This window comes from Octopus bimaculoides, chromosome 20, assembly GCF_046866305.1.
Source record: "Octopus bimaculoides isolate indiv1 chromosome 20, ASM4686630v1, whole genome shotgun sequence".
In the NCBI taxonomy this organism is placed as follows: Eukaryota; Metazoa; Mollusca; class Cephalopoda; order Octopoda; family Octopodidae; genus Octopus; species Octopus bimaculoides.
The window spans coordinates 40,073,692-40,096,689 of NC_142947.1; the positions used below are offsets into that span (position 1 = coordinate 40,073,692).

Here is a 22,998-nt window from a genome sequence, read left to right on the forward strand (position 1 = left end):
TCCCCAAATGACAGAAGCGCTGACGAGGAGGGTTCCATTTGATCCGAACAACAGAACAGCCTGCTCGTGAAATTAACGTGCAAGTGGCTGAGTACTCCAGAGACACGTATACCCTTAACCTAGTTCACGAAGAGATTCAGCGTGACACAGTGTGACAAGGCTGCCTTTAGAAATACAGGTACGACAGAAACAAGAAGAAAGAGTGAGGCCTCATGGAACTACCGAGGCCTCATTGAACTTTAGGTATTTTCGTTCAATAAGCACTCACATCGCCCGGTCTGGGAATCGAAACCCCGTTCCTATAGGCACGTGTCCACTGCCCTAACCACTGGGCCATTGCACCTCCACCATATATATATATATATATATATATATATATATATATATATATATATATATATATGTAAATGTATATATATAAAATGTGTATATGCACATATATATATACACATACAATATATAATATATATATAAGTATAACGCGCACACACACATATACATATATAGACATACGTAATTCTACGTGAAGAGAGAGAGAGAGTGACAGAGAGAGAGGAAGTGACGCTTTTTATGCTTGCTCCTTACATGAACTACTTTAACACGAACTGTGCAGAAATCAGGAAAGTAATTAACTCCCAGAAACATATATCAGATGTCGCCTTGTAGCCGTTCTCATGTAGAATAATAGTCTAATGGATTTTTATATTGTACTTTTTTTCAAAAACAACACATTGATCACAACAGTTAAATGATTTAGATGAAAGAACATGAGGCAAGTTTACATTTGGCTCATTTGAAATCAACACATTAAAGACACTCTTTTTGTCCTACTTTCTATTTCTTCAAAAACCAACAAATATAAAAGGTTACTGAAATCAAAGTAATTTGGTTGCAGCTGATAGGTCAGTAGAATGCACTTGAAATTTTGAGGGCACGCTTATATTTCTAGAAGTAGCACAATATAGCATGAATTTCTCGTAATGAATTGAAATGTTCTGCTTGAAACATAGACATAGAAAAACTGAAACGACACGAACCCACGCACCCACGAACACACACACTCCTATATATATATATATATATATATATATATATATATATATATATATATATATATATATATATATATATATATATATATATATATATATATATATATATATATATATATATATATATATATATATATATATATATATATATATATATATATATATATATATATATATATATATATATATATATATATATATATATATATATATATATATATATATATATATATATATATATATATATATATATATATATATATATATATATATATATATATATATATGCACATATATGAAATTGGAATTTCAGTGAACTTTCTAGAGTGTAGCCATTAATAATTATATTCGTTTCACAAAAGTTACTCGTTAATTAGTAGCTTTATTCATTACAGTATATGTTTCTGTTTTCGATACAGAGTCATCTACAGCATTTCTCATAGTCTATGAAATAATATGAAATAATATGAAATAACCTGTGTGGTGTTTGTACTTCCGATTGCACTGAATGTATTCTGCATTGTGAATGTGTAGTATGGTCAGCGGAGCGGCAGAATCGTCGGAACTTTGAACACATTGACTTGTTATTTCAGGTGACAAAATTGTATATTCTAATTTTCCATTTGCTCGTGGCCAGCTTATGCTTCGTATTTTCTTTCGATTGATAAGAACAAATATAAGCTAAGTTCCATGTTTTTTTTCTTAAACAAGTTCCACGTCCAACTCAGTAAATACATTCAGAATTTACACTGATGACGCTACTACATAATGATATTAGTATACCAGCAGGATTTTCGTCGTAGTAACATTTTCTATCATGAATTCTTTTCTTTCTCTATTCCTAATTCCTTTTGTTTGCAATGGGGATTAATATTTTTACAATTATTACTAAAATGTTTAGAAGACTGTTCTTTGCGCTATGTTTCCTCTCTAAGGTTATAAATATTAAGCAATCACCTTTATAACATTTCTCGATAAATATTTTCTTCTTTGTTGTGTGTGTCTACTGCATTCATACTAACTCACCAGTTCTTTATTCCTTTGAGTATGTCTTTAGTGAAATTCCTTTATATTTTTTCACTATCTAACAATGATTCTACGTGCCTTTTTTTCAGAATACAACATTCCTTGAGATTTAGCGCGGATTATTACATCCCTGCATTTTCGATATAAGGTAAGTCTTTCTCTAGCTTATGTTTTCTATATCTGAACAAAATATTTTAGTGTTTCTTCTACAATTTTTTCTATCATTTTAAATGCTTTACGCATGACTTGCCTCTAGAGGAAACTCTTTATCTTCACATTATTCCCACATTAAGAAATTCTTATCCTAGCATTTTATATTTTCATATCTGTTTTTTTTTCTTCTTGTTCAATGATATATCTCTGCTAAATATGGGACGTCGGATGACCAATATTAGGAATACAAATGTGGGAATGGGAAATATGGAGTCCAATGGAAGCGAATGACAACGCCATTGGAAATCTAGACATTTTCCTCGCCAGTTCATATTTCCGACATCAGATGCGTTTAGATACAAATGGTCTTCGTGAGTAGAATACTTGGTTGATATTGTTGTAGTAAATCAAAACGCATTAAACATCCTCTTTCTCACAATGACGATGTTGAACGCATTTCGCTACATTCCCCTGTTGTACGAACGACTCTGATTGCTGTGAGCAAGCCAGCAGGTGCCATACAGAAGCAAGTAGAAAACACTTATTGCAGACATAGAAAAGTGGAAAAGATGAGACACTCCTGAAAATAACGCAATTGCTTGGAAACATACACATATCAGTATACTCCGATACCTCGAACAAGTAATACAGAAGTCAGCCTGAATGCATCACTGAATGCCTGAATGCATCCCCTTCTGCGAAGGTGTTTCAGATTACGCCATTGACAGATATTGATTTAAGTTATATTTTAATTGACGGAATGGAATTTTTTTATGCAAGATATTTTGAAATAATCATGAAGAATGCTTCGCCAGTTTCCTGCTCGTCAACCACCGCAACCTGCATCGCTTTCTTAGCTTCATTAATGAATATTTAATGAATCTGTAAATACTCATTTCACATTAAATATGGTGAATGTTCATTACGCATGCGTTATTACATGCGACACGACTCTCATATTGCAACTAGATTGATTCTCTTACGAAATGCTCACTAACTTGTGTATATAACTTTAAGAACCATTCTAATTCCTCTTATATTGAGGTTTAGCTAGACGTTTATATATTTGTTTCGTTTAGAATTTTAAAAGTATGACTATTCAGAAATTATATATGAGGTCTATATAATTTCATGATCAGTTATTCTGTTACTCTTTTACTTGTTTCAGTCATTTGACTGCGGCCATGCTGGAGCACCGCCTTTAGTCGAGTAAATCGACCCCAGGACTTATTCTTTGTAAGTCTAGTACCTATTCTATCGGTTTCTTTTTCCGAACCACTAAGTTACGGGGACGTAAGCATACAAGCAACGGTTGTCAAGCGATGTTGGAGGGACAAACACAGACACACAAACATATACACACACACACACACACACACACACATACATATATACATATACATATATACGACGGGCTTCTTTCAGTTTCCGTCTAGCAAATCCACTGACTAGGCTTTGGTCGGCCCGAGGTTATAGTAGTAGACACTCACCCAAGGTGCCACGCAGTGGTACTGAACCCAGAACCATGTGGTTGCTAAGCAAGCTACTTATCACACAGCCACTCCTGCGCCTATGTTATATACAATATATTGAGGACTTGGATAATGCAAAAGTACCAACAAAAATGTTGAATTCGTTTGCTTTAGCTAGACTAATCAATGAATAATAGAAATTTCCAACATATACAAGCCTACTTCACAAATGGTACCATACACAATCTTCAGTTTTTCCCGATTAAACGCAAATACGCAGGTTTGTTTTACTTCTGATTTAATTGGCTTCAAATTTTGACACAAAGCCAGTCATTTCGACTAGGAGAGCAAGTCAATAACATCGACCCCATTGCTTAACTGGTACTTACTTTATCGACTTCGAAAGGATGAAATTTAAAGAAGACCCCGGCGGAATTTCAACTCAGAACGTAAAGACGACCAAACTGCAGCTAAACATTTTACCTGATGTGGTAACGATTCTGCCAGCTCCCCGCCCTAAATTCATATTAGAAGAATTGTACATTGTTTCTTTTACACCACAGTAGTATATGTTTTCTACGATATATCGACTCTCATTTTGCCAAAATGTATGTGCTTCCGTATGAAACATTTATCATACAGCTGTTGTTGAAAATCGATTTCCAAATAAATTTCACTAAATAACATCGCAATATCATGCTTCATCCCGTGAGTATATATCATCTTCACGGAATACAGTACAAGTAGGCTTCAGTGTATTTTGGCTTTTTTTTTTTATTCTGAATATTTAGAATTTGCCTGCAGAGAATATCCTGAGAGAGGAGAGGGAAAGATAAGGAATGGACTAAAGATTCGAGGAATGAGAAATTTAAAAGACCATAAATTTTCAGAATAAGATCAATACTTCATAAATACCCAAACAGAATGGTCAATTAACTGCACTACAAAATTTAAACGACTGACTTCGTATTAAAGCCATATAATTCAAGATACATCATATTTAGTTAATTATAAATGAGTTACTGTATTAAATGACTGAACAAAATATAACTTCCAGATCAAAGTTGCAGGGAAATTTCAAAAGAAACTCTGAATGATATTAAAGAATCTATTAACTATGTGATCTTGTAGACTTCTATAATTGCCTGTCTTCTTGCAACACACCAAAGTCCTACTAATATCTTTTTTTTTTTTATAAATTTCAGTGATCGAATTTACAGTTGTGATGCATATAGAATGAATAATTGCCAAGTCGTACATTCGCAGATAACTTGAATTTTCTGTTAAGATTCCATAGTAATTGATTCTGTTTACGTAACTTAAATAGTATAAATATACGCGTGTATACATACGTACATACATGTATATATATATATATATATATATATAGAGAGAGAGAGAGAGATAGATAGAGATAAATAGACTGTTAGAAAGGTATATATATATATATATATATATATATATATACATACATACATATGCACACACACACACAAATATGTGTGTATGGATGGATGTAAGTGCATGGGTTTGATATTTACTTTTCCAAACGTTTTACGCTAAACATAACCTCATATTTATGCATGCCATGTAGAATGTATTATTACAATTCCGATTTATCAACTTTTAATGGATACCACTATTTAATCTTACATACTTTTCCGGGGAGTGTTTGTTTCTACACGAAAACACATACACACATGCGTATGTGTGCGTGTGAATATATATATATATATATATATATATATATATATATATATATATATATACGTACGCAATAGTAGCAAACACAACCTCACATAAAGTGTTAGTATCTTCCTCATTTGTTCATATAAGTTGGCTTTTAAAAATCTTTTTCGTTTACTCTCTCACTTTTGCTGAATATTTATTCTTTGGTTTTGTCGTCATAAATATTTTCGTCTCTTATTTATTTAAATATGGTGCAAAGGTTTTAGATTTGTATGTAATATTTCTAAGAAGTAGTAATGTTTCTTATCCGAATCCCAGCTGTAATGATGTTTTTCAATGTAAAAAGCATTGCTCTGCGAAAACATCGTAAATCTGTTTATACATAAATATATACATACATACATACAAACGTGCGTACATATGTATCTATCACCTTGTGATATATATATACATATATATTTGATGTTTTCACTCAAAATATACACATTAATACTTTGTAATATAATGTCCACAGATAGCAGATCACTATCTTGGAGCAATAACAAAACTTAAATTCAGAAAAGTAGGGATAAGTAAAAAATACTTCTTCCACAGCATTAAAACAAATTTTTCAATATTTCAATAGACATTATTCTTGGAAAGATTATGATATTGATAAGGTGAGAGTGTCGGCTGAACTAATTTCCTTGTAGATCACTTCGGTGTCTGAGAATTTGGGATTAAATAGAAGTAATTGTATTTTAGCCGCTGCTATTAGTATTTCGTTAAAGCATTGCAAGGTCTCAGATTAGTCAGGGTTTCAAATTAGATACTGGTATCCAGTCATTTTGATGACTCAACATCCGCTCCGTACAGTTATCTATATATTCCTGTATAACATCACACATCCGGCTGTCATTGAGGGATACGGGCTCGTTCTTGTCAGTCAAAAATGTATGATTTTCTTTCAATACTGCAGCGTTTCCACCCAGACACATAGTAAAGCTTTTGGTTTTTCTTGCATCACTACGCAATCATCAAATTTCTTGTTGAAGATGAGAACTAAGTTATATTTCTTCGCAATCAAGCGCATTGGAAACCAAGTCTTTCTTAGTCTTCTCTTAAAATATATATGCATTAATCTCATCTGGTCTTTGTCTTTTGATTCTGAGTTATGAGATGAAGTGTACAGCCAGGAAATATTTGTGTAGCGTAGATTAGAGAAATGAAATTTCATTATCCTTATTTCTGGCACTGCTCTCTACTTCCACTGGATTTTGCTCTTAACACCAACCTCGCATGTAATTCATGAACGGTTGAATATTCTGGTTTGCAATGTCAGTTAATGGTTGCAAGCTTTGTGAAAATGGAGAAAAAGGGCAACAAAGAATTTAAATAATGCATTTATATAATAACGTGTGTATATACATATATATATGTATATATATATATATATATATATATATATATATATATGTATATATATATATATATATATATATATATATATATATATATGTGTGTATATATATATATATATATATATATATATATATATATATATATATATATATATATATATAATAATAATAATAATAATAACGTATATATATATATATATATATGTATTAATGAATGGTTTTTCAAAATCTCTATATATTGCAATGCATATTTGAATGAATTTTCCAAACAGAATATGGATTAATGTAACCAAATTCGAGCTTATCAACTTGGAAAGGCAATCTGATCTATAAGAGGCAACGGTAGCAACCAGCCAACAAGGGAATAACGTATGTCATGTTTTACTAAGATAACACTGTTGCATTGAATAGGAAAGTGCCTCGAATATTTGGTTAATACAAACAAAAAAATCAGTAGTATGTATCTGAGGATCTGTTGATAGAACTTTTTTTATGTGAGCTTCATATGGTTTATTTAAAAAATATTTGCATTAAAATGGGCGTGTAAAATAATACACACGCATGCGCACACATGGCATTCATTTATATATATATTGGGGGAGGGGGCGTTAAAGTATCTGTATAGTCCTCTATCTCATTGGTGTATTTATTTATGTATTCATTCATTCCCCTTACTTTATCATGTTCTTCATATATTTATATTTACCCTCTTTCTAGTTGTCCAACTTAGTTTTTCCTCTTATTCATTCTTCATGCTTTTCTCCCTTTTCCTCTCTACCTCTTTGTCTTTGTTCTTTTTTTCTATCTTCTTTTCTCTATTCTTTTTCCTCCTATTTTTTCTCACCTTCTATTTTACATAAGTCTATATTTCCTCTTTTCTTTTCTCTTTTCTTTCATTCCGCTTCATCTTTCTTAGTCTCTCTCAGCCAATTTCCACTTCCCCCTGAAATGAATTATAGAACACCCATTCATTAAGGCACCTGTATGCAATGCTGTGTCCCTTGAAGGCGGCGAGCTGGCAGAAACGTTAGCACACCGGGGGAAATGCTTAGAGGTATTTTGTATGTCGCTGCGTTCTCAGTTCTAATTCCGCCGAGATCGACTTTGCCTTACATCCTTTCAGGGTCGATAAATTAAGTACCAGTTACGCACTGGGATCGATGTGATCGACTTAATCCCTTTGTCTGTCCTTGTTTGCCCCTCTATGTTTAGCCCCCTGTCGGTAATAAAGAAATCAATATTAATTTCGAGAAAGGCTTTGAGTTGGCAGAAACGTTAGCACGCCGCGCGAAATGCTTAGCTGTATTTCGTCTGTCTTTATGTTCTGAGTTCAAATTCCACCGAGGTTGACTTTCATCCTTTCGGAGTCGATAGATTAAATACCAGTTGCGTATCAGGGGCGATCTAATCGACTGGACCCGTCCCAGTAAATGTTGGGCTTTATGACGAGAGTAGAAAAGAGTATTTAAGGCGGCGAGCTGTAACCACGAGGTTACAGTATATATATATATATGTATGTATATATATACATGTATTTATATGACAATCTCTCTCTATATATATATAGATTGTTATATGAATACATGTTTATATATATATATATATATATATATATGTATATATATATTTTTTCACACATATATATCTTCGTTTAGGTATATCTAAACATGATATAAATATTTAGTTATATATAAATATATATATTCACACAGACACATATATTCACACATGTCTTCGTTTATGTATATCTAAATATGATATACATACACACACACACAAATATATATATATATATATATATATATATATATATATATATATATATATATATATATATATATATATATATATATATATATACATATATACACACATTTACACAAAGCGAGAAAGAAAGGAAAGGAGTGAGATAGAGAAATAATGTATCTAATCGTTGTGTGTGCATTCAGGTGCAAACATGCACAAGTTCCGAAATACAAAGAAGCAATAGCGTTGCCTAACAAATTTGAAAATTTCCCATGCATAAAATAAGATTTTGTATAAAATTTGAAAAGTAAACTTTTCTTGATTTGAAATCCTTAAAATGATTCGTTGGTGGAATTCAAACGGTAAAACTTATTCAGAAATGTTTAGCTTCTGGCGAACACGATACACAGTTAAGATTTGTAATTTCTATAAAACCCGCTCAAAACATATAATGTTTGAAGTCATGTCTTTATTTTGGGAAAGCACTTCAATTTTCGCTATGATTCACTTGCTCCACAATATATCATATCTACTATTTTGGGTGACAACCAAAAAATTGAGACATACACCCGCTTTTCTAAATACTTTAGTTACTCGAATAATCTCCTTAGAAATGTGCTGATTTTGGAACGAATCTCGAGGCTTATTATTCCCAAAAGAAGTTCTTAATGGCATAGGGAAGTCCAGCCTCGTGTTCACACACACACACACACACTCACTCACTCACTCACTCACTCATATGTATATATATATATATATGTATATATATATATATATATGTATATATATATATATATGTATATATATATATATATGTATATATATATATATATATATGTATATATATATATAGATAATATTTTTAGCCCCCAAGTAAGATAAATGTAATCATTGTTTGTTAAGAGTGGGTTTGAATTTCTTAATAAAATCCTTTTCTTTGCGTTTTCTCTCAATTTCATTCAGGTTGTAAAGTTTATGGAATGGAATACCACTGGCAACATGTGGTCGTGAAACTTTTATGATATTCCCATTCCATATATATATATATATATATATATATATATATATACATAATTGTATGCCGGTGTGTTTGTATTTGTATGTCTGTGAGCATAATATATATATTTATCTATATATTTTTTATCCATCTAAATATGATTCGGTTTTCCTTTGTCTTCTCTTCTTGCATGAATCAGTGTTTAGTAAAAGGCGATATATTTGTATATTTGGGATGAGTGTGGTCTAGAGATTGCAGACATTCTATCTAAAATATATTCTATTGTGAATTGCCTAATTCAGCGATAATCTTCACTACAGCGCGTTCAAAAGTTTGGAATTGAATAGTTTCGGAATACTTTTCCCAATTTTTTTTCTCCCTATATGTACTCTCTCATCTCTATCTCTTATGAAAAACGTAGAATGAAATTTTGTCAATATATCTATCACAAGTTCTCTTTCTAACATTCTCCTTCGATATATATAAATATCGATAGAGTTATAAAAACTGAATAAATTGAAACACATACAAATGCATGTACACTGTCACACATGCACATAGATAAACATTGTGTGTGAGTATACGCGCGTGTTTGTGTGTATGTACGTATCGTGAGAGAGAGGATCAGAGAGGGATATTCATTTAGATATCCGACATTTTATTTAAATTCCACATTTAAAAGTCATATTTTCTGAAAGTAAGATATCGGTTTGAAATATCAAGGAAGATAATTCTTTCTTTGTTTTTGTTTTTCCTTTTGCATTCTTTGACATTTGAATGTTTAAATTTGTAGCGTATTCAGGTGTTATTTGTGATAAATCGTGCTTTAAATTTTTACGATCTTTTATAAAATTTACAAAGTAAATTAGTATAATACCTTTATATTGTCGAAACAATAGCATATTTACACATGAAATAATGCAGTCCTCATTCTTCATCTATTATTGTACTTAAATGTATACAGTAACATTTTAAATGTTTCTTTTTTTAGCGAGAAATTTTTAAAAAGACAGCATTTGAAAATATATCACGTTATCTGCATATTGTGCCTTTAATGGTATCTTTGAATTTTTACAATAATGGGTTGAGCTCTTGAGGTTAACCAGATGTCATATCATCCGTGTTGTTTGAGAACGCCTGCTATCTTTAGTAATATACAAACTTTCAATAGGGAATTTCAATGACATTTAAATCTCAAAAAATATTTATATCTCAGACATATTTATCTGGCACTCCGTCGGTTGCGATGATGAGTATTCCATTTGATCTGATCGACGGAACTGCCTGCACATGAAATTACCGTTCAAATGGCTGAGTACTCCACAGACACACGTAACTTAAAGTATTTGTCAGAGACATTCAGCGTGGCACAGGAAGCTACAAAGCTGTCCTTAAAAAATACAATTACGACTTAGTACATGTAGGACGCATTTTCGATCGTTGAGTGGATTGGAGCATCGTGAAATAAAGTATTTTGCTCCAGAGCAGAACGCACCTCTTGAAATCGAGCTCTCGAACTTATCATCCTGAGCTTAAAACGCTAACCATTATGTTACACACTTTTGCTCAGACATATTAAAATCTCAGACGGTTCCTGTAAAGTATCCATTGTTCAACTTAATCGTGGCCCTCCAAACCGATTATTTAACTTTCTGCTGCATACAGAGAAATAACTATTTTATATGTCTTTTGCAAGACGATGTAAACCACAAAGCTAGTTTGGGAGGGCCTGAAGACTCATTGTCCAAATATTGATGAGTACCTACTATTACAATAACATTCTCTGGTACTTCAAACAATAACCAGGCATGAATGAGGAAGACATGCGATACAAGAACTACAAGATAGAAAAAAAACACTCACCGGGATTTTATCTCCAACATGTCTAGTGAGCACTGGTCTGCAAGGAATCTATTATTCAGTTCATAACTGCCAAATATCATGCAAAGTGTACAGATATCAGACGTAGGAGATGTAATTCGCAGTCAAGAGCTACTTCAGACCATCATATCTTTCATCCAGCGGAACAAATTTTCCAACAAATTTAATAAATTTAAATTATCCCAAAAATCTGGATTACAGTTAAAAAGCAGCTTACATATGGATCAACTTTTAGTAATATTTGACTCGCTCAGAAAAGTTGTCCTTGAAACTATTTGAAAAAGCGAAATTGTTTTTTCACACTGTTTGCCAGGCAATTTGCGTTCACAGAGGGAAACCGCTATTGTACTGTAACTCCCACCCAGAATTGTTTGCATTTTTCTCACATGGGGGCAGCACTGCTCATCATACATTTAAGTCGCGTCACAAATTACACATAATGGTAGTTATGTTTGCCATGATGACCTCGAAAATGTTCCAGATTAATGTTCACTATTTAACAGACTTGCAATTGAAGATTTCGATCCCATCTTACAAACCTTATTTGGAGGAGGGGCGCCATAGACTTGTACTCTACTGATTTCAGTCAAAATCTCCCAGTCATCCCACATGAGATAAAAGACGTCTCAGCCAGGATGTGCTGTCTCCTTTTTATTTTACTTAGAAATGCACAACCTTCCTTTTTTATATCTCAAGAGTGTGTTGTCTCTATTGCTGGAGATTTAGCAGTTATTTCGAATATTTGAACTGAACTAAAGTTAAACGTTTAGTTTTTCATTTATTTTTGCGAAAAGCAACGATACCAATCACATCGACTGATTTTAAATTCTGTTAGGGGACTAAACTAAACGTTTTAAATGAATTAGCGTGCTCTCCTTCTGCTTCGTGACTGAACACGATAACCACACACTTTATATTGTTACTGATTAAAAAATTAAATTGACTGTAATACAAGTCAGATGCTTATTTTATCTCGATTAGATGACACATAATGCTAACTAATATAAAATCTTATTTAAAATGACAAACCTAGTTTCCACTTAATCTATGAAGTATAATCGTTTAAAATGGAGAGGTAAGATCGATTATGGAACCTCTCAGAGGTCTCCTGTATTGCAAGATATGACAACCAAATTTCATTTCGGTTCCATCTGTACAGTATTGTGATGTAATAAATGTAGGCACCTAAGATGTCCTCATTATTTCGTCTGAAGAAATTCCTTCATTCGTCAAATGATAAACAAGGCTCAAAGCAAATGGGCTGCATGAACAAGAATTACTAAATAAAGGAGAAAAAATCCTCTGCTAGAATACAAGCGTCTTACAATAATATGAGACGGTAAGAAAGAAGTTGAATACGGATTCAGCAATAGAATACATGATTCTCACGATAGGAACAATTCACTAAACTCGTCTCTACATTTCTTAATTGTAGAGTGAAAACTTTTAACGTAAGAGTTAAAGTGTCTTTTGATGAAGATGAGAGAGATGGTCTAAGTGGGCTACACAACAATAATTACTAAATGATTATAGGAATATTCGATTCGAACACTATTCAAGAACATCTGACGAGACATCTACATTAAGAAAAAACACATACTTCATGAAAAATGTATTTAATTTATTGCTAGGAGATATACCTTTAGAGAAGACATAATTGTGAAGATTGAAATCAGAAAATAGATCGGAATATTTATCAGAACCGTCAAAGTTGATGTTGCTGAGAAAAGGAAATGAAGAAATTTTAATCTGTTTTTGATGATGTATGAAACGATGTTGGAGATGTGTCAAGATTGTAGCCTTTTCAATGTAATTAGATATGTATTGTAGCATTAACTCTGTTCAATGGACACTAACTAATCTTCTCCTTTTTACGAAAATGTAGGTCATGTTATTTTGGACTCCGTGCAAGTTAGAATTTGCTTCAGTTCATTTACGTACAGGTACATATGCATACATGTAAGTTTTCACACACACGCACACGCACTCACAAATATATATGTGTATATATATATATGTGTACATACATATATAAACATGTTTATATATGTATGTACACACACACACATATATATATATATATATATATATATATATATATATATATATATATTTATAGATTTATATATGTATGTACACACACACATATATATATATATATATATATATATATATATATATTCATAGGCACAAGGTGATTACAAGAAACATGGCAATATGGCAGAAATGAACCCATGAGATTACTCTGAAAATTATGGCCTTGAAAAATCGAACTGTGTTTTCATTGGAGAGAATTAAAAAAACAAAGGTAAAATTTATATAAATTATTTCAAATATTGAGCAAAAGTGTACGACCGGATCCCAGATGGAGTTATAGAGAATGAAGGTTGTAAAATCCTGTGAGATGCAATGATTCAACGGGACCATAAGGTCAGATATCGGAAACCTGGCGTTATTGTAAAAAAAAAAACAATAGAAAAAGGTACTTTGTAATCGACATAACATGTCTTGGTGACTACAGGATCAAAGCAAAAGAAAATGGATAAGTATCTATCTATGTATGTATATGTATATGTCTTGTACAATTTTTGCGGCGCTTTGTATGTATTATATCTGTTGTATATTCCTCGTTCATCTAGATGAAAATTGATCGAAAATCTAAAATTACTATTGCCAGTTACCCCAATCGCATCAATCACTAATATTAGATGAGAACTAAACTTAGCCTAGATTTATTGCTAAAATATTCAGAACTTGTAATTTGTTGGCACAGTTTCTCTCTGTATATAGTTGCATATTGGGAAGGTCATGATGCCGATAACACTTACACACGTACAGGTTCAATGTTAGTTCTTCATTTTTAGTCAATTCGTTTAGTATCCGTCCAACTAACTAACCGATCGTTTGATTAATGTGCATCTTAAACAATCAATCTGTCGTTAGTCAAAGTTCTTTTCATCACTAGCAACGACCTCTTGAATTATGTACCCTGTCTCTTGAAGGGAGATTGTTTAACCATCACATTTAAACAAAATATCGATTAATTAGTTTGATTAAATATGGATTGACAATAAATGATTGATATTGAACGAGTGTGTCCCTCTCGAGACACAAGATTTGTTTCAACACACGAATTCGCATCAAGAACCTTGCAAACTAAGTACAATAACGAAGTCACTCTCTCTCTCTCTCTCTCTCTCTCTCTCTCTCTCTCTCTCTCTCTAACTCTCTCTCTCTTTCTCTCTCTCTCTCTCTCTCTCTCTCTCTAGTTTTACTATGTTAATACGGAAGAAGAGTGCAAGTACAAACAGACAGCACTAGATATATTAATATATATTCCCATTGATTCTTTCTAAAAATAAATTTTCTCTTGTCTTTCTAATTTCCCAGTCCTGCAATATATTTCTTTCAACCGCTGTATATATTAGATTCATTAGAATATACACTACATTCTAGGGATTCCATTATCATTATACTATGAAGCAATTTCTCGATGTATTTTCTGTTTTGTTGATAAGGTCATGTTTAAATATGAATATTAATATTTTCTTGTGTTATTTTGTTGTTCACAAAGGTTTCCGTCCATCGTAATTTGATTGGTCTTTCATCGTTTAGTGTGAGCTGCATCGTCGTTTATCGCAAGGGGTTTCTTTATCGGAGTTATGTTAAGAGAGGTGACCTTGAAGCAAAAGCATACAAGCGTTTGGAAAATATTTCTCTTTCTCATCAAAGTAGGCCTAGAAAGTAACATCAGTGCTTCTCCTCTTCCCTTCCGTGGGTATTAAATATATATATATATATATATATATATATATATATATATATATATATATATATATATATATATATATATATATATATATATATATATATATATATATGTATGTATGTGTTGATATATTTGCCAAGAATTGTTATTGAATAGGCGACGAATATTTTATAATTTTTTTCTGTATGAAGTCGTCTGTATGCTTGCTTTCATAAGCCCTGTCTAGTTTTCTCTCAGCGTTTATAATACAAGAGAAATATTTTTTGCCAAATCTTATTACTAATAGTTCTCACTTTTCCCCACTGTCATTGTACACAATTGCCGAATGTTTGAAACATCGATCCTTCATATATTTATTCTTTTTAAATCTCTTTCTTTTCTTTGTCTTTGATTATTTTTTTTTTATTTTCTCGGAATAAACGGAAATCACAGCTTTTCTACAAGGAACTAGAGTCGAATGATAGTGCTGTTGTTTGTCTCAATTTTACTATTTCCCTAAGCATATTTTACCGCACGTTGACATAATTAGATTTGTTGTTTCAGCCGACAATTTTCATCCATACTATAAATATCGTGGAATTTCATTCACTTTATCGCGTCTGTATTCGTATCGCAATTTCTTTTCTGTTACCATATTAATACTGAATTTCTACATCAACAAAGGGATTAATATTCTATTTATATGTGCCTTATTGAGTGCTATGCATTATTGGCAATACTAAGGCATTCTTTCCTGGTGAGTTATCATTGGTTAAACCATATTTCTTCCTGTGGCTTTATTCTTACATTTTCGTCATTAAACATATTAGGCAGTTTCTTAGATCAATGTATATGTATATATTGGATGGCAATTGATTTTCTGGCGTACTTACGAACATCAATATCAAAGAAGCGTGTATGGCTACTGTTGAGTTGAAATGTTGGAAAGACAACATTAATAAATAGATTTCGGAACTCTTTTACGGCAAATCGTTACCTACCAGCATTTCTTTTATAGATTTGATTGATAGTAGGTCCTTGTACGTGGTACTTTCTTAGAGATTTCTAACATAATACTAGACATATTGGAAACTAGTTTATCTAGCAATTTCGTTACACTTTCGTCCAATATCACACTAAGTATTTTATGGCCAACCCTAGAAAATTTAAGTCCCCAACGAAGTTATCTTTCCTTATGAAATTTCGGGTTCGAGGAAATAAAGTAGTAGCCAACTTTAAGTTCAATAATATCCATTGAAAGCCTCCGAGAGATTTTGCCACAAAATTATTTAGAGTGACTTTACCAATTCTACCAATATTTCTGTTGATTGGAGCAAAAAAACTTTGGTCTAGGGCTCGTCCCTTTGTAGGTTAATCCTGGATCTCTGGGATTCGATGATTGTCCCTACTAGAATGTTTTTCCTGTATCGGGAGAGCTGCATGATTCATGTTATAATTTGTTTACTATTTATGCATTCATATTATTTGGCCGTCTATTCCATATCTTTCTCCTCATCTTGTCATGAGGTCACCATACAAATTACACACTGTCCTTGTGATGTTCGTATCATCTTTGATTTGTGGCAAAAAAATAAATCATTATCATCAACACTATTATCATTATTATTATTATTATTTCTTGAGAGAAAATTTTCTCTGCCTATTTTCCTGGGTATTATGTAAAATTTCATCTAAACAAGTATATTTGTTTACTGATCATGCTTCAGGAACCCTGAGCATTATTGGAGTGCCAAGCAATGTTGTTTTTTTTAATGCTCTATCTTTACGTTTGTACTAATCTTTTTTAGCCATGTTGGTGGTTGAGTGGTGATAATCCCAAGCCCACTAATTACTACTGGTATCATGTCAGATCTCCTTGTTGCCAACAGACTGCGTATTTACCACTCAATTCATCATAGTTGTTTACATTATCCATTTTCTTTTTCTTTGATCCTGTAGTCACCAAGACATGTTATGTCGATTACAAAGTACCTTTTTCTATTGTTTTTTTTTTTACAATAACGCCAGGTTTCCGATATCTGACCTTATTGTCCCGTTGAATCATTGCATCTCACAGGATTTTACAACCTTCATTCTCTATAACTCCATCTGGGATCCGGTCGTACACTTTTGCTCAATATTTGAAATAATTTATATAAATTTTACCTTTGTTTTTTTAATTCTCTCCAATGAAAACACAGTTCGATTTTTCAAGGCCATAATTTTCAGAGTAATCTCATGGGTTCATTTCTGCCATATTGCCATGTTTCTTGTAATCACCTTGTGCCTATTTTAGATATTGACTTACAATATGCCATGCTGTTTCTCCCCGTTCTCTAATGTTGCCTTTCATTCTTCGAGGTCGATAAATTAAGTACCAGAGACACACCGGTCTCTATGTAATCCACTCTCCTCCCCACCAAAATTTCAGACCTTGTGCCTTTAGCAGAAATTATTATTATTATTATTATTATTATTATTATTATTATTATTATTATTATTATTATTCCATATCTCTTCTGCAATTCTAATGCAGATTTTGTTCATAATGCTTTTTTTTATCTTACTTTGAATACATTTGCACAAAAGCAAAAGAAAATGGCATCTCTTACGAAGAATAGTTTCTGTCCTTCAATGAAGGACTCTCCTTGAATCAACATAGCTCTCTATGTTTGCCATTATTACTGTTATCCTCTACTCAGATCTACTGTTTCTGAACAAATTACACATTAACTACTAACTATTTCAATATCTACATTGAAGCAAATTAGTGAAAATTTGCTAATAAGATCTTTCTTTTTTTTTTTTTTGTAATCATAATTCATCTCTGTATTCTAGGTATATTTTGTTTCATTATCATAATAACTCTGGTAAAAATCATCAAAGAATACGCTGTTTTACATTTATCTAATTGGTTTTACATTTATTGTATTAACGGTTTGATTTGGAATAATTTGCTTCCATCCAAATCATTTTGCATTTATTTAAATAATTTTTTTTTAAGTCAGTATTCAACATTTTGCTGTTGACTTTCTAAATTTTCTCAAATTCTGACCGATTTCCAGCCTGTGTTTTCGGCATGCCACTCATTTCACTATTCCTTTGTCATTCTCTTATTCTCATTGCAACATGCTTTATAACAGATTGTGTTAAACGAAGTTCCACATATTACATAGAAATAAATAAAACAAAATTTAGAAACAAATAAATTAACTAAACAAGACACAATATAATAAATTGAATTTATAGCAAAAGTTACAATTGATAGACATGTTTAACGAGCTCAACGAATTAACGAAAAGAATTATATATATATATATATATATATATATATATATATACGAATGTATGTATGTATATATATAACATTATATTTGAAAGAATTTTAATTACAAAGAAATGTACAGGAACCCAATATGTTTAAAAACATATGTGCAGGTGTGTTTATATATATATATATATATATATATATACGTACACATATTTATACATACATATATATATACATTTATATTTGTATATATATATATATACGTACACATATATATACGCACACACACACACACACCCACACACATATATATATATATATATATATATATATATATATATATATATACATACATACATACATACATACATGTGTGTATATATATACATATATATAGTATACACATACATGTGTGTATATATATACATATATATAGTATACACACACATGTTAGTAATAACATTAAACAAATTAACGTTTATCAAAGTTATGGCTGTTTAAAATCAAAGGAATTACTTTTTCAGAAGATATACGCAGACAATAATGGCATTCGATATGTTTCAAATAACGAATTTTCTATTATTAATTACATCTGACTACACACATGTGCTATTTGAACACAGTTGTGTATGATTCGCCTAAACAGATATCACTTCATGGTTTTTGAAAAATTGTCTTTTTTTTTTTTTTTCACTTTGCTTTATCAGGAAACCGGATACAAAAGCATAGAAATCTAAAATGGTAATTCATTTCAAAGTAAATGTATATGTACGTATGCGCTGGTGAAATATGCGATTCTCTGTATGTGTATGATGGGAACTATAATAATGACGATAGGTTATTACAAACTCTTTAATATATACATCAATGAAGGTACACATAAATCAAAAATTGAAAAAAAAACGCAAAATTAAAGAAACAGTTAATTACTATTCTAGACTGGAATGAGACACAGATCTAAAAAATAATTAATCATAAGTGATTTCATCAGTCAGTAATGCTACGTTTATTAGTTTTCAAAAGACAGAGAAGCCTAGTCAAGTAGAATCACTTAAAAGCTCTTAAGAATCAGAATTGAAATTTTGCAGAAAATCATTAAGAAAATAGTTTGCATTTCATATTCCAGTACGGGAATTTCTTGGTAAATCTCAAATGGTTGCACATCCGATGAATTAGCTTTAGTTTTATTTAATCTGAGATCACTTAACGAGGTCGTCTGCTATAGAATATAATAACAGAAGTGCTATTTACTAGTACCATAAAGAGAAGCTTACCCAAGCTCATTTCTCGTTTAGCTTGAGAGATCATAAGATAATGTTTCTAATACGAACTTATGAACGCATTAGTTTATAAAGAGTCATTCTGCAATATGTTAAGTAGTTTGAAAACTGACCAAACTGACGGAAACATGTATATTTCAAGTACAATGGTTCCTACCTCTACGTTTTAGCTATAGTTCTACGTTATCGTATAATTGCAAAAAGTTATATATATATATATATATATATATATAACTCACATATATGCACATATACACACACACTGACACACGAACGCACACAAATGTATATATATATATACATATATATGTATATATATATATATATATATATATATATATATATATATATATATGTGTGTGTGTGTGTTAGTGTGTGTGTGTGTGTGTGTGTGTGTGTGTGTGTGTGTGTGTGTGTGTGTGTGTGTGTGTGTGTGTGTGTGTGTATACTTTTAATCTGTTCAGAAATTAGACTGGAGTCTTTCTCGAGTGCCACATTTCGTTTAAAAATTCGACCAAAGGACGTATTCTTTGTAAGCCTCGTACTTATTCTATTGGTCCCATTGGTCGAACCACTGAGTTACGGAGACAGTCACAGATACGAAAATACAGTTTTCGTCTACCAAACCCACTCAAAAGGCTGTGGTCGGCCCGAGGCTCTAATGGAAAACACTTGCCCAACGCAACGGGACTGAACACAAAACCATGTGGTTTGAAAGCAAGCTTCTGTCCACACAATCACGCCTGTGCCTTTATATACATACATGCATGCATGCATGCATGCATACATACGTATGTAGGTATGCGACGGACTTCTTTCAGTTTCAGTTAACCAAATTCACTCACAAGACTTTCGTCGGCCCGAGCCTACATTAGAAGGCACTTGCCCAAGATGCCGCGCAGTGGGACTGAACCCGGAACCATGCGGTTGGTGAGCAAGCTGCTTACCACACAGCCACTCACACTTTATATATATATATACATAAAGTGTGAGAAAGAGAGTGAGACAGAGATAATATATATATATATATATATATATATATATATATATATATATATATATATATATATATATATATATATATATATATATATGCATGTTTGCATGGAAGTATAAGTATACAATTTTAGACCTGGGTATACATTTGTAGGTTAAAAGTCTGTTGATTAAAACACATTCACCCTCTTCGACTACCTGATATCATCAACATTATAGATATAAATTCCCCTGGATTTTTTATCCATACACCCATATGATGCACACTCCAGGATGTACAGGCTATGCTCGGAGGAATCACTATGCATATTGTTGAGCAATGAAAAGCTTATTAACAAATTTTCGTAACGATTAATAAGATGCCAACATAAGATCAAATGTGCCTTTTCCCAATATAACATTAATTAATTAATTACGGATTACCTAGAATAATAGCCCGGTAACGAAATCTCTCCTTTAGTGCAAACGCATTACTATAAGCATTAAGAATATGTACTATGGAGTTAATTTGTAGTCTTACTGCATTTTTCGACCTTGATATTATATTCTTCGGTATAACGTCCTTCGTGTATGTATGACTGTCGCAAAATAGATTTTTCTTGAACAATGGAGTAATCATCAATGTATGCTGCAACATAAGGAATGTATGCAAATCAGACTATTTCGTTACTTAATGTTACTGACTATTTACTCAGTTAATTCCTATCTACTCACCCTGCAATTATTGCTAGAGCAAAATATACACTGTTATCGATATTCATAGACTGTGTTATTGATTTCCGTATTGTGTTGTTCATATTGATATTCATAGGGGAGTGGATATGTTTTCGTATGTATTGATCGCAGGCATGGCTGTGAGGTAGGAAGTTTGCTTGCCAACCATATAGTTCCAGGTTCTGTTCAAATGTGTTGCAACTTGGGCAAATATCTTCTATTATATCCTCAATTATCTTATCTTTTTGTCTTTATCTAATGATATGACTTTATATATATATATATGTGTGTGTGTGCGTGTGCGTGTGCGTGTGCGTGTGTGTGTGTGCGTGTGTGTGTATACATATATGCGTGTGTGTGGTGCATTCTTTATATATCGTTGGTATTATGTTAAATTGTGGTATGTCCAAATATAACCAGGTGCGGTTTTTTCAATATTTATTTTTGCTTGCAGTAGTCGGTTCTTTTGGTCAAACTATTGTATCAACAGCTGTTTCAAGTGCCAAGATATCAAAAATTATCAAAGTATACTACAACGGTATTTGCTATGGAATGATAAAAATATATTTTTTCGTTTGCTGAAAAAAAAAACGTTTTGGACTTACGACCCTTTTGCATAATAGCAACGATATATATATAGAGAGAAAGAGAGAGAGATAATTATATATACTCTTTACTCTTTTACTTGTTTCAGTCATTTGACTGCGGCCATGGTAGAGCACCGCCTTTAGTCGAACAAATCGACCCCAGAACTTATTCTTTGTAAGGCTAGTACTTATTCAATCGGTCTATTTTGTCGAACCGCTAAGTTACGGAGACGTAAACACACCAGCATCGGTTGTCAAGCGATGTAGGGGGGGGGGGCAAACACAGACACACAAACACAAACACACATACATATACATATATACGACGGGCTTCTTTCAGTTTCCGCCTACCAAATCCACTCACAAGGCTTTGGTCGGCTCGAAGCTATAGAAGACACTTGCCCAAGGTGGCACGCAGTGGGACTGAACCCGGAACCATATGGTTGGTAAGCAAGCTACTTACCACACAGCTATTCCTGCACCTATATATATGTGTGTGTGTATTTATATATATACGTACATATAAATATATATATATATATATATATATATATATATATATATATATATATATATATATATATATATAGATTACAATGAAGTAGAGAAATTTGAAAAGACAACACGAAACCGGTTATTTCTCAAAATACTATGTTTATATACCAAAAAGATTTTATAACATTTTTCTGACATAATTTAAATATATACTTTAACCATGTAACACAAGCCTTCTGTAGTTTTTTCACTCTTATCTTATATATATATATATATATGTATATATATATATTTATAGATGGAGAGACAGACAGACAGACAGACAGACGGATAAGATTCAGAATTAAAGCATACTCTTCAAGTACGTTGATATTTTCAGATGTTTGAAATTTTAAAGCGTTTATACCTAAAATAAGTAGAGAAAACGTTTCATTTATAACATCACAAATTTTGACATTTCATTTAAGTGCTCGTGTAAATGAATAGCTTTG

The 22,998-nt window shown here is 32.0% G+C and overlaps 1 protein-coding gene across 13 annotated transcripts in view; it reads left to right on the forward strand.

Moving 5' to 3' along the window:
- Window positions 1–22,998, forward strand: part of LOC106873878 (uncharacterized) — a 383,411-nt gene that overhangs the window by 333,480 nt on the left and 26,933 nt on the right. For all 13 annotated transcript variants that reach the window (XM_089338413.1, XM_089338414.1, XM_089338415.1 and 10 more), the window contains one exon: window positions 2,168–2,226. The gene's annotated coding sequence lies outside the window, so the exon portion shown is untranslated. The remainder of the gene's footprint in view (window positions 1–2,167; window positions 2,227–22,998) is intronic.